Source organism: Pelodiscus sinensis, chromosome 13 (assembly GCF_052426305.1).
Source record: "Pelodiscus sinensis isolate ZL-2025 chromosome 13, ASM5242630v1, whole genome shotgun sequence".
Taxonomy (NCBI): domain Eukaryota; kingdom Metazoa; phylum Chordata; order Testudines; family Trionychidae; genus Pelodiscus; species Pelodiscus sinensis.
This window is the reverse complement of record NC_143064.1, coordinates 663,496-678,719: the sequence shown is the minus strand read 5'-3', so window position 1 is coordinate 678,719 and position 15,224 is coordinate 663,496. Positions and strand designations below refer to the sequence as shown.

Sequence of the window (15,224 nt, the reverse complement as noted above, 5' to 3'; positions counted from 1 at the left end):
AAAGGAAGCTTACAAAGAGTGGAAACTTGGACAAATGACCAGGGAAGAGTTTAAAGGTATAGCTCGAAAATGCCGGGGGGTTATCAGGAAGGCGAAAGCGCAAACGGAATTGTGACTGGCTAAGGATGTGAAGGATAACAAGAAAGGTTTCTACAGGCATGTTAACAAGAAGAAGGTGATCAGAGAGGGTGTGCGGCCCCTAATGGATGAAGGAGGTAACCTAGTGACAGATGATGTGGGGAAAGCTGAAGTACTCAATGCTTTCTTTACCTCTGTATTCACGGACAAGGTCGGCTCCTGGACTTCTGCGCCAAGTGACGCAAGATGGGATGAAGATGGACAGCCCGTGGTGGGTAAAGAACAGGTTAGGAACTATTTAGAAAAGCTCAACGTACATAAATCCATGGGTCTGGACTTAGTGCATCCGAGGGTACTGAGGGAGTTGGCAAATGTCATTGTGGAGCCTTTGGCTATTATCTTTGAAAAGTTGTGGAGATCGGGAGAAATCCCGGATGACTGGAAAAAGGCAAATGTAGTGCCCATCTTCAAAAAAGGGAAGAAGGATGATCCAGGGAACTATAGGCCGGTCAGTCTTACCTCGGTTCCTGGAAAAATCATGGAAGGGATCCTTAAGGAATCCATTTTGAGGCACTTGGATGAGAGGAAAGTGATTAGGAATAGTCAGCATGGATTCACAAAGGGCAAGTCGTGCCTGACCAATCTGATTAGCTTCTATGATGAGGTAACTAGCTCGGTGGACATGGGGAAGTCAGTGGACGTTATATACCTTGACTTTAGCAAGGCTTTTGATACGGTCTCCCACAATATTCTTGCCAGCAAGTTAAGGGATTGTGGATTGGATAAATGGACGGTAAGATGGATAGAAAGATGGCTAGAAGGCCGGGCCCAGCGGGTAGTGATCAATGGCTCGATGTCAGGATGGGGGTCGGTTTCTAGCGGAGTGCCCCAAGGTTCGGTTCTAGGACCGGTTTTGTTCAATATCTTTATTAATGATCTGGATGAGGGGATGGATTGCACCCTCAGCAAGTTTGCGGATGACACTAAGCTGGGGGGAGAGGTAGATACGCTCAAGGGCAGAGATAGGGTACAGAATGACTTAGACAAATTGGAGGATTGGGCCACAAGAAAACTGATGAGGTTCAACAAGGACAAATGTAGAGTCCTGCACTTGGGACGGAAGAATCCCAAGCTGGGGACCAACCGGTTAAGTAGTAGTTCTGCAGAAAAGGACCTGGGGGTTACAGTGGATGAGAAGCTAGATATGAGTCAACAGTGTGCCCTTGTAGCCAAGAGGGCTAATGGCATATTAGGGGGCATTAAGAGGAGCATTGCCAGCAGATCCAGAGATGTCATCACTCCCCTTTATTCGGCTTTGGTGAGGCCGCATCTGGAGCATTGTGTCCAGTTCTGGGCCCCCCCACTACGAAAAGGATGTGGACGCATTGGAGAGGGTCCAGCGGAGGGCAACCAAAATGATTAGGGGGCTGGAGCATATGACTTATGAGGAGAGGCTGAGGGACTTGGGTCTGTTTAGTCTGCAGAAGCAAAGAGTGAGGGGGGATTTGAGAGCAGCCTTCAACTTCCTGAAGGGAGGTTCCAAAGAGGATGGAGAGAGGCTGTTCTCAGTAGTGACAGATGGCAGAACAAGGAGCAATGGTCTCAAGTTGTGGTGGGAAAGGTCCAGGTTGGATATTAGGAAAAACTATTTCACTAGGAGGGTGGTGAAGCACTGGAATGGGTTACCTAGGGAAGTAGTGGAGTCTCCATCCCTAGAGGTGTTTAAGTCTCGGCTTGACAAAGCCCTGGCCGGGTTGATTTAGTTGGAACTGGTCCTGCCTAGAGCAGGGGGCTGGACTTGATGACCTTCTGAGGTCTCTTCCAGTTCTATGATTAATGAAGCGGAGATTTTAAATATCCCCCGCTTCATTAAAATAAAAACGGCCACCGCATTGTGCCAGCTCATCTGATCGTTGGTACAGCATAGCAGTCAAGATGCAGATCGATCGACAGGGAAAGCCATTGTCGACTGATCCCTTATGCTTTGTGAAAGGAGTTTACAGGATCGGTCGACAACAACTTTCCCTGCTGACTGATCCGCATCTTGTCAGCACATCACGCAGTCAATCAGCTGAGCCGGCACAACACGGCAGCCATTTTTCTTTTAATGACATGGGGGATATTTAAATCCCCGCTTCATTGACTATGTCGGGTAGTCTGCCCTCTGTCAGCCCCTGAGTCTCTGAGGTGTCCGGGGTGGCCTCTGGCATGGAGGTGGGGTCATCTCCACCCTTAGAATCACAAACTATGATTTCATAATCACTTTCACCCAAGTTGCCTTCCCCTTTCAAATTCTCAATCAAATCTAGAACAGCTTCCCTCAACCTTTTGAAATAAAAAATTGTCTCCTGTGCAGTCCAAGAACTCATTGGATAGCCTGTGTCCCGCTGTGTTAGTTTCCCGACAGGTATCTGGATAGTTGAGGTCCCCCATCACCACCAAATCCTGTGCTTTGGATGATTTTATGAGCGGTTTAAAAAAAGCCTCATCCACCTCTTCTACCTGGGTAGGTGATCAGTATTAGACCCTTAGCATGACATCACCCTTGTTTTTTACTCCTTTTAACCTAACCCAGAGACTCTCAACAAGTCTGTCTCCTACATCCATCTCTACCTCAATCAAAGTGTTTATTTTTAATATATAAGGCAACACCTCCTCCCTGTTTTCCCCAGCTACCCTTCCCGAGTAAGCTGTACTCTTCTATCCCAATTGTGTGTATTAGCCCATCAAATCTCTGCGATGCCAACTGTCACAGTTGTGTTTATTTACTAGCACTTCAATTTCTTTCTGCTTATTCCCCATACTCCTTGCATTTGTATTCAGGCATCTAAGATACTGATTTGACTTTGCCTCCGAGTTCTGCCTTGTCCCGCCTTTTTCTCTGCTATCATAGCCCACGCTCCCTCCCATTTCTGACCCATCTCTCAGGTCTCCATGTTCTTCACTTACCTGTGGGCTTTGGTCATCTGCCCATCAAACCTAATTTAAAGCATGACTAAAAGGGACCACAACCAGGACATGCTGCAGTGTAGGGTCACAATGAAGGAGGTGCAAGATGCCTACCATAAGGTGCAGAAAGCAAACCACTGCTCCAATGCCATGCCCACGAGCCCCAGATTCTACAAAGAGCTGGATGAGATACTGGTTGAAGCTCTCTAGCCCAGCACTCTCTGATCCAGCCACAGCTGGGCTACGTCTACACTGGCGGCTTCTTGCGCAAGAACAGCTGTTCTTGCGCAAAAACTGTCTGGGGGGTCTACAGTGCACGCGCGTTCTTGTGCAAGTAAATTTACAGTACAGCATCGAAAAACAGGGCTTCTTCCGGAAGAGTTATTCCTCTCCCCACGAGGAATAAGCCCTCTTGTGCAAGAGGGCAGTGTAGACAGGCAACATGAATTTCTTGTGCAAGAAACCCTTATGGCTGAAATGACCATCAGAGCTTTCTTGCGCAAGAGAGCGTCCACACTGCCATAGACGCTCTTGCACAAAAGCACACGCCAGTGTGGATGCACTCTTGTGGAAGACTTTTTGCACAAGAACTCTTCCGCAGAACAGTTCTTGTGCAAGAAGCTGCCAGTGTAGACGTAGCCCTGGATTTTAGTAGCCTGGTGTCCACTTATCAAAAGGGTGGCCAAGTTTCCTGCAGCCACCCGTCCTGGCTCTCAATGTTCTGTGATGTTGTTTCACTCTAGTTTACCCCTAAACATCTTCTCAGAAGCCAGCAAGCAGTGGAAGTGTTGCTAATGCTGCCAGACAATATAAACCTCCCGAGGTCCACCAAATTCTCTGTTTTGGCACCAGTGAGAGCCTGAGGATGCCAGTCTAGAGAGGTTCAACCTGTACTTGGAGATGATCCCACCTCCATGCCAAAGGCCACCCTGGACACCTCAGAGACTCAGGGGCATCCAACACTGGACTGAAACAGGAGGAGGAAGTTGGGGCCGAGTGTGCTAATTGGGAGAGGGACCAAGAACCAGAGGAGGACTCGGTATCCAGAGGCTACCCCCAAGCAGGTGAGCCACTCGCACCCTTGGAGGCAGTGGAGGATGCACCTTTTAAATGGATGGAGTCTCAAGAAGCACTTAGGCAAGTAGCTGGGACCGGGAGGGTTACAGAAAGGAGGCTTATGAATCTGTGATGCTGCTACCAGCAAGGAGTCAGTCAGAGACCAAACAGAACATTGATGCAATCACTTGCATCTCGGCAATCTGCCTCAAAGACCACCCGTGACCCCCTTGCTGGTCCCCGAACCCACACACCTCTTGCACAGCAGGGCAGTGGAGCCCTGCACTTACCTGCTCCCACTTCATGGCATTCCAGCTCTGTGAAAGAGGAGAAGCAGCAGAGACTGAGCACAAACCAGGCGATTTGCAGCTCCTCCAAAAGTGCTGGGAGGGAGGGAGAGGTGTAGAAAGTGCAGGGCTCAGGTTCCCCAGTGCATGAGGTGCGTGGGGGAGAAGGGTGCCCATCAGTGCTGTATATTATGTGAGCTTGCTCCAGAACAGTCAGGCAGTGCTAGGCACGTGGATATTGCAAGTGTTTGAAACAGGCTGGGGCAGTGCTGTGTCTAGCATTAATAATGGACTTTCTGTAACATGTTGCAATTTTGGCCTGCCTATCTCAAGCAGCTGTAGCTCCGGCAGAGCATGAGAGAAGGGCACAGGAGTGCCCTAGAAAGACTAGAAAGGAGTTGTGTGAGACATCCCACCAGTCACCCATTCCCAGCCTCTGACAAGCAGAGGCAAGGGACACTATCCCTGCTCAGCCTGGCTAATAAATATTGATGGACAGGTTGACTGTGCGTTGCATGAAGAAATATGTCCTTTTATTTGGATTAAACCTGCTGCCTAGTCATTTCATTTGGTGACCCCTAGTTCTCATGTTGTGGAAACAAGTAAATAACTTTTCCTTATAGATCTTTATCCTTTATGACTTTATAGATCTCTATCATATCTTCTCCTCCCCCAACTTTAGTCTCCTCTTTTCTCAGCTGAATAGTCCCAGTCTTTTTAATCTCTCTTCATCGGGGATCCATTCCAAACCCAGAATCATTTTTGTTGCCCTTTTCTGAACCTTTTCCAATGCCCATATATCTTGTTTGAGATGAGGTGACCACATTTGTACATGGTATTCAAGATGTGTGTGCGCCATGATTTTATATAGAGGCAATAGGATATTTTCTGTCTTATTCTCGCTCCCTTTTTAATGGCTCCTAACATGGTTTGCTTTTTTGACTGTCATTGCATATTGAGCAGATGTTTTCAGATACCTATCCACAAGGATTCCAAGATCTCTCTTGAGTAGCTGTAGCTAAATTAGCCCCCCATCATATTGTACATATAGTTGGGATTATGTTTTCCAATGGGCACTAATTTGCAATTATCCACATTAAATTTCATTTGCCAATTTGTTACCCAGTCACCTAGTTTTGTGAGATCCTTGTGAAGCTCTTTACAGTCTGCTTTGGTCTTAACTATCATGAGCAGTTTATCTACAAATTTTGCCACATCCTGTTTACCCCTTGTGACGTAGTGGGGGTACTTGCTGGGCTGTGGTGACCTCTGCTGTCTGGAGCAAGACCCATCAGGGAAAACCTTATTATGCAAAGGTACCATACCGGTTGAACCAGCCTACCCCCCATGGGGAGAAACAAAGGGAGGTGGAAGGCTGCCCTGGCTGGGGGCAGGGCTGGGAGAGGTAGAGTTAGTTCCTGTCTGGAAAGCAGGGGAGAAGGAGCTGGGGAGGGGGGCTGGGACTCCCCCATCTCAAGGGGGGGCACTGAGGCCTCTTAGCCCCAGTTCCTGTAACCAGATTACATCTGTGCTGTATCCTGGAGGAGCAATAAACCATCCTCAATTCCACTGGCTGGTGGAGTCTGTTTGCGCCATTTCGGGGTGCAGGAGACGGGGGACGCCCAACGCGCCGTCACACCCCTTTCTCCAGATCATGTATGTGTATGCTGAATAAGACTGGTCCCAGGACAGACCCCTGGGGGACCCCACTAGTTACCTCTCTCCACTCAGAAAACTGACCATTTATTCCTACCCTTTGTTTCCTGTCTTTTAGCCAGTTATCAATCCTTGAGAGGACCTTCCCTCATCCTAGCACTCCCTAAGCCACACTGATGCCAAACACAGAGGAAGCAGGAGTGGAGGGAGAGCAGCAGGAGGGAGCAGAAGGAGAGCATGCAGCAGACCCCAAACGTTATGGAGTGGCAAGCAGACATGCTAGTCTTGCAGCTACTTCACCTGCAGTGCTAGTAGCACCTCCTGCTCCCCGTCTGCAGCCAATATCTGAAAACTCTTTTCAATACACTCTCTGTCACTGCCAATCCAATTTGGGCACCACCCAGCACACAGCCCACCTGCCTGCCCAATAGCAACCTGTGTCGATTCCTACACACTCCCAGTGCACTCAACACCCGTTCACGTAGAGTTTAGCCCTGATGAACTGCAGACCTCCTCCTATCCCCCCCCCAAACACACACACACAGCTCATCAGATAGCAGGGCTGCATGTGAACCTTGGACACACAAACTTGTGAACTTCCCAGGGCATGCCTCACCTCCTGCATCTCCCACCTCTCCCTCCCAGGCTCCCACAGAGTGCAGCTGCTCCATGCTTTACACATGCTCCACATTTACTGTAGGGAATAAATGAAATGCAAGTGTTTCAAATACATTTTTATTCCATTACATGAAAGCAAGCAGGTGTACCCCAGCAAAACTAGGGCCACTGTAGTGCTAAGTGCAGTGCCGAACCTATCAGTAATCCCCTAGCAATGCAGCCACTGTACTCCCTCAAGTGGCAACACGTGTTACTGACTTTCCATATCAAATTGCTGCTTCAAGGCATCCCTGATCCTTGCAGCCCCATGCTGTTCTGCCCTGGAAGCCTGGTCTTGGGCTGTTCAAACTTGGCTTCCAGGCACTGAGTCTCAGTAGTCCAGCCCTGAGTGAAGTTTTCATCCTTCCCTTCGCAATTATTATGGAGTATACAGCATGCGGTGATAACCAAAGAGATGCGATCATCAGCCAAACTCATCTTCTCATACAAACATCACCAGTGGGCCTTCACACAGCCAAACACATACTCCACAATCATTCTGCACCTGCTCAGCCTGTTATTGAACCGCTCCTTGCTGCTGTCAAAGTTCCCTGTGTGTGGTTTCATGAGCAAGGGCATTAAGGGGTAGGCAGGATCTCCAAGGATCACAACAGGCATTTCCACTTCCCCCACAGTGAACTTCTGGTCCAAGAAGAAAGCCCCCACTTGCAGCTACCTGAGCAGGCCAGTGTTCTGAAAGATGTGAGCGTCATGCACCTTAACGCAGTCTCATCCAGAAATGACCATGAAACTCCTACAGTGATCCACAAGTACCTGCAGAACCATGAAGAAATACGCCTTGCAGTTAATGTACTCAAAGGGTATGTGGTCTGGTGCCAGAACTGGAATGCATGTGCCATCTATCACCCCAGCAGTGTGGGAAGCCCATCCATGCAAAGCCATCCACAATTTCATGCATGTTGCCCAGAGTCAGTGCCTTTCGGAGCAGGATCTGATTGATGGCCCTGCACACTTCCATCAGCATGAGTCCAACAGTCGACTTTCCCACTCCGAAATGACTGGCAACCAAGCAGAAGCTGTCTGGAGTAGCCAACTCCCACTGCACGATCGCCACACACTTCTCCACCGGCAGGGCAGCTCTCATTCACGAGTCCTTATGCTTACAGGATGGGGGCAAGCTCAGCACACAGCCCCATGAAAGTGGCTTTCCTCGTCCAGGAGTTCTGCAGCTGCTGCTTGTCATCCCAGGCTTGCATGAGGATGAGATCCCACCACTCAGTGCTGGTTTCCTAAGCCTAAAAGCAACGTTCCACAGGGGTCAGTCCCTCCACAAATGCCACGAGCAATCTCCTGTCATAGAACGCTGCAAGGACTCCTCATCGTCACTTTGCAGCTTCAGGAATAGCTCCGCTGCCATTTGTGATGTGCTAGTGAGACTGATCAGCAGTTGTGAACAGCTATGGATCCGTTCCCGCATAGCAAGGAGCCATTGAAAGATGGCATGAAATGTGGATAGAAGTGCAGGGGTTGCTGGGCTGTACCATGGGGCTTTGAGACAGGACCCAGGATGCCTCATGCCTCTCCACAAACTTCTGCAGCATAAGAGGAAGAGGTGCTCTGTGGGAGAGCTGCCCACAATGCATTGCTCCAAAAAGGAGCTGCGGGTGCCGCGAGGGAGGTCATGCTAATGCGCTGGCAGCTGACTGTGGACACCCAGTTGTGTTTTTGCTGCTGTGCTCCGTGAGCAGCACTGTAACAGCCAGCACTTTACCTCTGCCACTGTGGACAAGCCTTTCGTTTGGTCACTGTGCCTACCCTACAGGCAGTAGCCAGCACTGCTGTCTCTCTCAGGGACTGCACCTCTCCACAGCCCTAACCTGTGCTCCGCCAGCAGAAGTCTGTAGCCGCCTCACAATCTTAGGCTTCTCTCCAACCCACCTGATATTGGTCCTTCATGCCACTCACCAGATTTTTATTGCTGTCTGGTGTGACAGGTTGTTTGGGTGGGATTGTTACACTGCATCACCACCCTCCTACAGCCAGGGATGAGGGCAGAAATGACTGTAGGATCAAAGGGAACTTTGAATGAGCTAGGGCTTGTGAATGGGCAAGCAACATATCTGGAGCCATGAGGTGCAGCTCGGTTTGGCTTTTGCTCCGTCATATATGGCAACCCCAGAGGGCAAGTGTGCTACTGTCCCTTTAAAGAGGAGACGAAGCTAGGATGGAGCAGATCACAAAGACATGCTCTAATCAGGAGCTCCGAGGTGGGGAATGGGAGCATAGTTTACAAGGAAGCAGACTGATGCGAGGTGAGTGAGCTGCAGGCTAGAGCTGGAATAGCAGATCAGGAAGTGAGAGAGAACAATGCAGAGCAGCTTTTACTGGGGCAGAAAAGTAACTCAAATAATGGCTCCCTCTCACTTAGTCGAAGGACTCACCTCCATCGATCACAAGTGCACACCACAGCCCCACCTGCCATCCCACAAAACCACTCCCTGCAACCCACAGCCACATCCTAACCCTTCCCCAGAACAAGCCCACACAGCAGGCAGAACCACGCCTCCTCTCCACAGAGCAACAGGAACAGCCAGAGCCCACCTCCAGCAGCATGTCCTGCAGGGACTGACACCCCACCAGGAGGCACATCCCATCACCACAGCTCCAATAGCACCCCCACCCAGGCAGAGCTTTGACCAACCTCACCCTGTTTCCCTACCCACAGGCACACCCCCGTGGTAGAGCAGATGCTTTAGGACAGGGTGAAAACCTTTTTTGGGTCGGGGGGCTGCTAGCCCACAGAAAAATCAGCCAGGGGCCTCACACATGTGAGAAGCAAAAAACCCACTCATCAACATGGACCCCAACTGAGGAGAAAGACACTCTCCCACGTTCTCCTTGCCCACCAGAGCCTAGAGAGGTCCAGCCTGGTAGATTTGTGTGTGCTTGAGCCCTATGGGGGAGGGGGCTGGAGCACCAGCACAGGCTTCCCAATGCTGGGGGGAGGGCCTCTGAGCTTGGGGGCCAGATCCAGGCAATCTGGGGGGCCACATCCGGCTCCAGGGCCTGAGGTTCCCTCCTCCCCTTAAGCAGGACATGCCTGTGTGTCCTTTTTCCACTCCAGTTCCCACAACTTAGCTCAGGAAGAGGGAGCTAGAGCTAGTCTGATTACTGTATCACCAACAGCATTTTTGGGCACCTTCAAACACAAAATCTTTATTTTCTTGTATGGAGAGCACAGAACGTGGTGCATTCTGCAAATAAAGTCTCTGCCCAATAGGCATGCAAACCAGGTGGCAAAGGAGAGTGGAAAGGTCTCTGAAGTGGGAAACCAGTTGGATAGGTACAAATGTCCTAATCCTATTTGGTAACCAGGAGCCCCAAGGCCAAAGCACATCTGGCAATCAATTAAGAAACAGTCAACCACGGGCAACACACCACGGCAGCTGGGCTAACTGGAGGCCTGCAGGGTACACAGGAACCTAGAGCAAGCACTCCACATGAGCACCATCTGCTCTGCAACTCTGGTCACTAGCCCCAGACTGCTCAAGTCTCCAGCAGGCATGGAGACTGAACCACCTCACCAGTGCAAAACCCCAGGGGACAGCCCTCACCTGCCCCCCTCCCCATGAGTCCTCCCTCTTCTCCCCAGCCCAGCAGGGGACTGGTCCCCACCCTGCTTCCCCCTCCCCCAGAGGGGAATGGTACCCACCCCGCTCACCCCTCCCCACACCTCTGTCCCCCCTCTCTCCCCAGCAGGGCCTGCTACCCACCCTCCTTCCTCCCCCTGCACCGACAGGGGAGTGGTACCCACCCCGCTCACCCCTCCCCACACCTCTGTCCCCCCCTCTCCCCCCAGCAGGGCCTGCTACCCACCCTCCTTCCTCCCCCTGCACCGACAGGGGAGTGGTACCCACCCCGCTTGCCCCTCCCCACACCTCTGTCCCCCCTCTCCCCCCAGCAGGGCCTGCTACCCACCCTCCTTCCTCCCCCCACCCCCACAGGGGAGTGGTACCCACCCTGCTCGCCCCCACACACCTCTGTCCCCCCTCTCCCCCCAGCAGGGCCTGCTACCCACCCTCCTTCCTCCCCCCACCCCCACAGGGGAGTGGTACCCACCCCGCTCACCCCCACACACCTCTGTCCCCCCTCTCCCCCCAGCAGGGCCTGCTACCCACCCTCCTTCCTCCCCCCCACCCCCACAGGGGAGTGGTACCCACCCTGCTCGCCCCCACACACCTCTGTCCCCCCTCTCCCCTCAGCAGGGCCTGCTACCCACCCTCCTTCCTCCCCCCCACCCCCACAGGGGAGTGGTACCCACCCCGCTCACCCCTCCCCACACCTCTGTCCCCCCTCTCCCCCTAGCAGGGCCTGCTACCCACCCTGCTTCCTCCCCCCCCCCACAGGGGAGGGGTATCCACCCCGCTCCTCCCCCCATCGCGGCTCTGCATGCGCCCCTCCCCCCAGCGCGGAAAGGGGGCGGGGGAGGGTCGGTGCGCGCCCCTCCCCCCAGCGCGGAAAGGGGGCGGGGGAGGGGCGGCGCGCGCGCCCATGACTGTGTCCCCAGGGACCCCTCCCCCCAGGGGCCCGGCCCCGCCCCCACCCGGGAGCGCAGCAGCAGCCGCCGCCCCCCCCCGCTCCAAGGCCGCAGCCAATGAGGCGCCTCCCCCAGCTCGGCCCCGGCTCATACCTGGCTGCCCGCAGCCGCGCCGCCCGCACTGCCCGGAGCCCGGATTCGGGTCGCGGCCCCTTTAAATGGAGGCGCCGCTCCGAGCCCTCAGCGCGCTGCAGCCCGAGGGGGGGCGGGGGCGGCTCCTCATTGGCTGCGGCGGGAGGGGGCGGTTCCCTATTGGCTGCGGCGGGGCTAGGGCTCGCGAGACTCCCTTTCTGCCAGCAGCCAGCAAAACCCGGAGCGGAGCTGGGTGTCCGGGATCGGAGGCAGCGCCTTGGCTTTGCAGGGCGTCGCGAAAACGCGGGGCGAACTCCGGGATCGGAGCGGCGCAGCGGCCCGGGGCTGGCGCGGGGCCCGGGAAAGCCGGAGCGGGGCAGCCTCCGCCGCAGCCACGCGCCCGCCCGGGGCTGAAACCCCGGCGCGGAACGGCCCCGTCTGCATCGCCCCCTCCTGGCGGCTGCCCTCAAAACGCGGAGCGGATCCGCCCCCCCGCGGCCGTCTGCCCCGTTAACCCTCTCGGGCCCGCGCCACGCCGCTGCGGGCCGGCCCTGCCTCGGGCCCCCGGTGCCGGGCCCCGGCCGCCCCTGCCCTGCGAGCGCGCCGGGCCCGCCCTACCTGCGCCACTCGGGAGCCGCCCGCCCGCTCGCCCGCTCGCTCGGGCAACGCCGCCTCCCCGGAGCTGGAGCGTCTCCCCCGGGCGGTGAGTGACAGCGCGGCCGGGCGGAGCTTCGCGGGGGCCCGGGACACGGCCCCGCCCCCGGGCTGGGCTGCAGCCGGACCCCCACCCGCCCCCGCGCGCAGCCCCACTTCCCCCGCCGGCCCCGCCCACTGCCGGGCCCCCGGCCCCGCTGGATCCCCGCCAGGCCCCGCCCACTGACACCTCCCCCCCCCCGGCCCTGCTGGATCCCCGCCAGGCCCCGCCCACTGACACCTCCCCCCCCCGGCCCCGCTGGATCCCCGCCAGGCCCCGCCCACTGACACCTCCCCCCCCCCGGGCCCTGCTGGATCCCCGCCAGGCCCCGCCCACTGACACCTCCTCCCCCCCCGGGCCCTGCTGGATCCCCGCCAGGCCCCGCCCACTGACACCTCCCCCCCCGGGCCCTGCTGGATCCCCGCCAGGCCCCGCCCACTGACACCTCCCCCCCCCGGCCCCGCTGGATCCCCGCCAGGCCCCGCCCACTGACACCTCCTCCCCCCCCGGGCCCTGCTGGATCCCCGCCAGGCCCCGCCCACTGACACCTCCCCCCCCCGGCCCCGCTGGATCCCCGCCAGGCCCCGCCCACTGACACCTCCCCCCCCCGGGCCCCGCTGGATCCCCGCCAGGCCCCGCCCACTGACACCTCCCCCCCCCGGCCCCGCTGGATCCCCGCCAGGCCCCGCCCACTGACACCTCCCCCCCCCGGGCCCCGCTGGATCCCCGCCAGGCCCCGCCCACTGACACCTCCCCCCCCCGGCCCCGCTGGATCCCCGCCAGGCCCCGCCCACTGATACCTCCCCCCCCCCGGGCCCTGCTGGATCCCCGCCAGGCCCCGCCCACTGACACCTCCCCCCCCCCCGGCCCCGCTGGATCCCCGCCAGGCCCCGCCCACTGACACCTCCCCCCCCCCCGGGCCCTGCTGGATCCCCGCCAGGCCCCGCCCACTGACCCCCCCCGGGCCCCGCTGGATCCCCGCCAGGCCCCGCCCACTGACACCTCCCCCCCCGGCCCTGCTGGATCCCCGCCAGGCCCCGCCCACTGACACCTCCCCCCCCCCGGGCCCTGCTGGATCCCCGCCAGGCCCCGCCCACTGACCCCCCCCCCCCCCCCGGGCCCTGCTGGATCCCCGCCAGGCCCCGCCCACTGACCCCCCGGGCCCTGCTGGATCCCCGCCCCCGCCCACAGACACCTCCCCCCCCCCCCGCCCTGCTGGATCCCCGTCAGGCCCCGCCCACTGACCCCCCCCCTCGGGCCCTGCTGGATCCCTGCCAGGCCCCACCCACAGACATCCCCCCCCCCCCCCCGGGCCCTGCTGGATCCGGGCCCTGCTGGATCCCCGCCAGGCCCCGCCCACTGACCCCCCCGGGCCCTGCTGGATCCCCGCCAGGCCCCGCCCACTGACCCCCCCCCTCGGGCCCTGCTGGATCCCCGCCAGGCCCCACCCACAGACACCTCCCCCCCCCCCCCCCCGGCCCTGCTGGATCCCCGCCAGGCCCCGCCCACTGACCACCCCCCGGGCCCTGTTGGATCCCCGCCAGGCCCCGCCCACAGACACCCCCGGGCCCTGCTGGATCTCAGCCAGGCCCAGCCCACAGACACCTCCCCCCCCCAGGCCCTGCTGGATCCCCGCCAGGCCCCGCCCACAGACAAACACCCCCCCCCCCGGGCCCTGCTGGATCCCCGCCAGGCCCTGCCCACAGACACCCCCCCCGGGCCCTGCTGGATCCCCACCAGGCCCCGCCCACTGACACCCCCCCCCCCGGGCCCTGCTGGATCCCCGCCAGGCCCGGCCCACTGACACCCCCCCCCCCGGGCCCTGCTGGATCCCCGCCAGGCCCCGCCCACTAACCCCCCCCGGGCCCTGCTGGATCTCCGCCAGGCCCCGCCCACAGACACCCCCCCCCCCCCTGCTGGCCCTGGGCCCTGCTGGATCCCCGCCAGGCCCCGCCCACAGACCCCCCCCCCGGCCCTGCTGGATCCCCGCCAAGCCCCGCCCACTGACACCCCCCCCCCCCCCGGCCCTGCTGGATCCCCGCCAGGCCCCGCCCACAGACACCTCCCCCCCCCGGGCCCTGCTGGATCCCCGCCAGGCCCCGCCCACTGACCCCCCCCTCGGGCCCTGCTGGATCTCCGCCAGGCCCCGCCCACAGACACCCCCCGGGCCCTGCTGGATCCCCGCCAGGCCCCGCCCACAGACACCTCCCCCCCCCGGGCCCTGCTGGATCCCCGCCAGGCCCCGCCCACTGACCCCCCCCTCGGGCCCTGCTGGATCTCCGCCAGGCCCCGCCCACAGACACCCCGGGCCCTGCTGGATCCCCGCCAGGCCCCGCCCACTGACACCCCCCCCCCCGGGCCCTGCTGGATCCCCGCCAGGCCCGGCCCACTGACCCCCCCGGGGCCCTGCTGGATCCCCGCCAGGCCCCGCCCACTGACCCCCCCCCCCGGGCCCTGCTGGATCTCCGCCAGGCCCCGCCCACAGACACCTCCCCCCCCCGGGCCCTGCTGGATCCCCGCCAGGCCCCGCCCACTGACCCCCCCCTCGGGCCCTGCTGGATCTCCGCCAGGCCCCGCCCACAGACACCCCCCGGGCCCTGCTGGATCCCCGCCAGGCCCCGCCCACAGACACCTCCCCCCCCCGGGCCCTGCTGGATCCCCGCCAGGCCCCGCCCCACTGACCCCCCCCTCGGGCCCTGCTGGATCTCCGCCAGGCCCCGCCCACAGACACCCCCGGGCCCTGCTGGATCCCCGCCAGGCCCCGCCCACTGACACCCCCCCCCCCGGGCCCTGCTGGATCCCCGCCAGGCCCGGCCCACTGACCCCCCCGGGGCCCTGCTGGATCCCCGCCAGGCCCCGCCCACTGACCCCCCCCCCCGGGCCCTGCTGGATCTCCGCCAGGCCCCGCCCACAGACACCTCCCCCCCCCCGGGCCCTGCTGGATCCCTGCCAGGCCCCGCCCACAGACACCCCCCCCCCCCGGGCCCTGCTGGATCCCCGCCAGGCCCCGCCCACAGACACCCCCCCCGGCCCTGCTGGATCCCCGCCAAGCCCCGCCCACTGTCACCCCCCCCGGCCCTGCTGGTCCCCGCCAGGCCCCGCCCACAGACACCCCCCCCCGGCCCTGCTGGATCCCCGCCAGGCCCCGCCCACTGATCCCCCCCGGGCCCTGCTGGTTCCCCGCCAGGCCCCGCCCACTGACGCCCCCCCGCCCTGC

General features: G+C 59.5%; 1 protein-coding gene across 3 annotated transcripts in view; it reads right to left on the bottom strand.

The window, feature by feature from the left end:
- ZMYM3 (zinc finger MYM-type containing 3) overlaps positions 1 to 12,086 on the bottom strand; it is a 59,780-nt gene extending 47,694 nt beyond the window's left edge. The window contains exon 1 of one of the 3 annotated variants that reach the window (XM_075918002.2): positions 11,932 to 12,086. The gene's annotated coding sequence lies outside the window, so the exon portion shown is untranslated. Of the gene's footprint in view, positions 1 to 11,334; positions 11,719 to 11,931 lie in introns of those variants that run through there. The other 2 variants (XM_075918003.2, XM_075918001.2) reach the window with 2 other exon arrangements.
- Between the last annotated feature and the right edge of the window lie 3,138 nt (positions 12,087 to 15,224).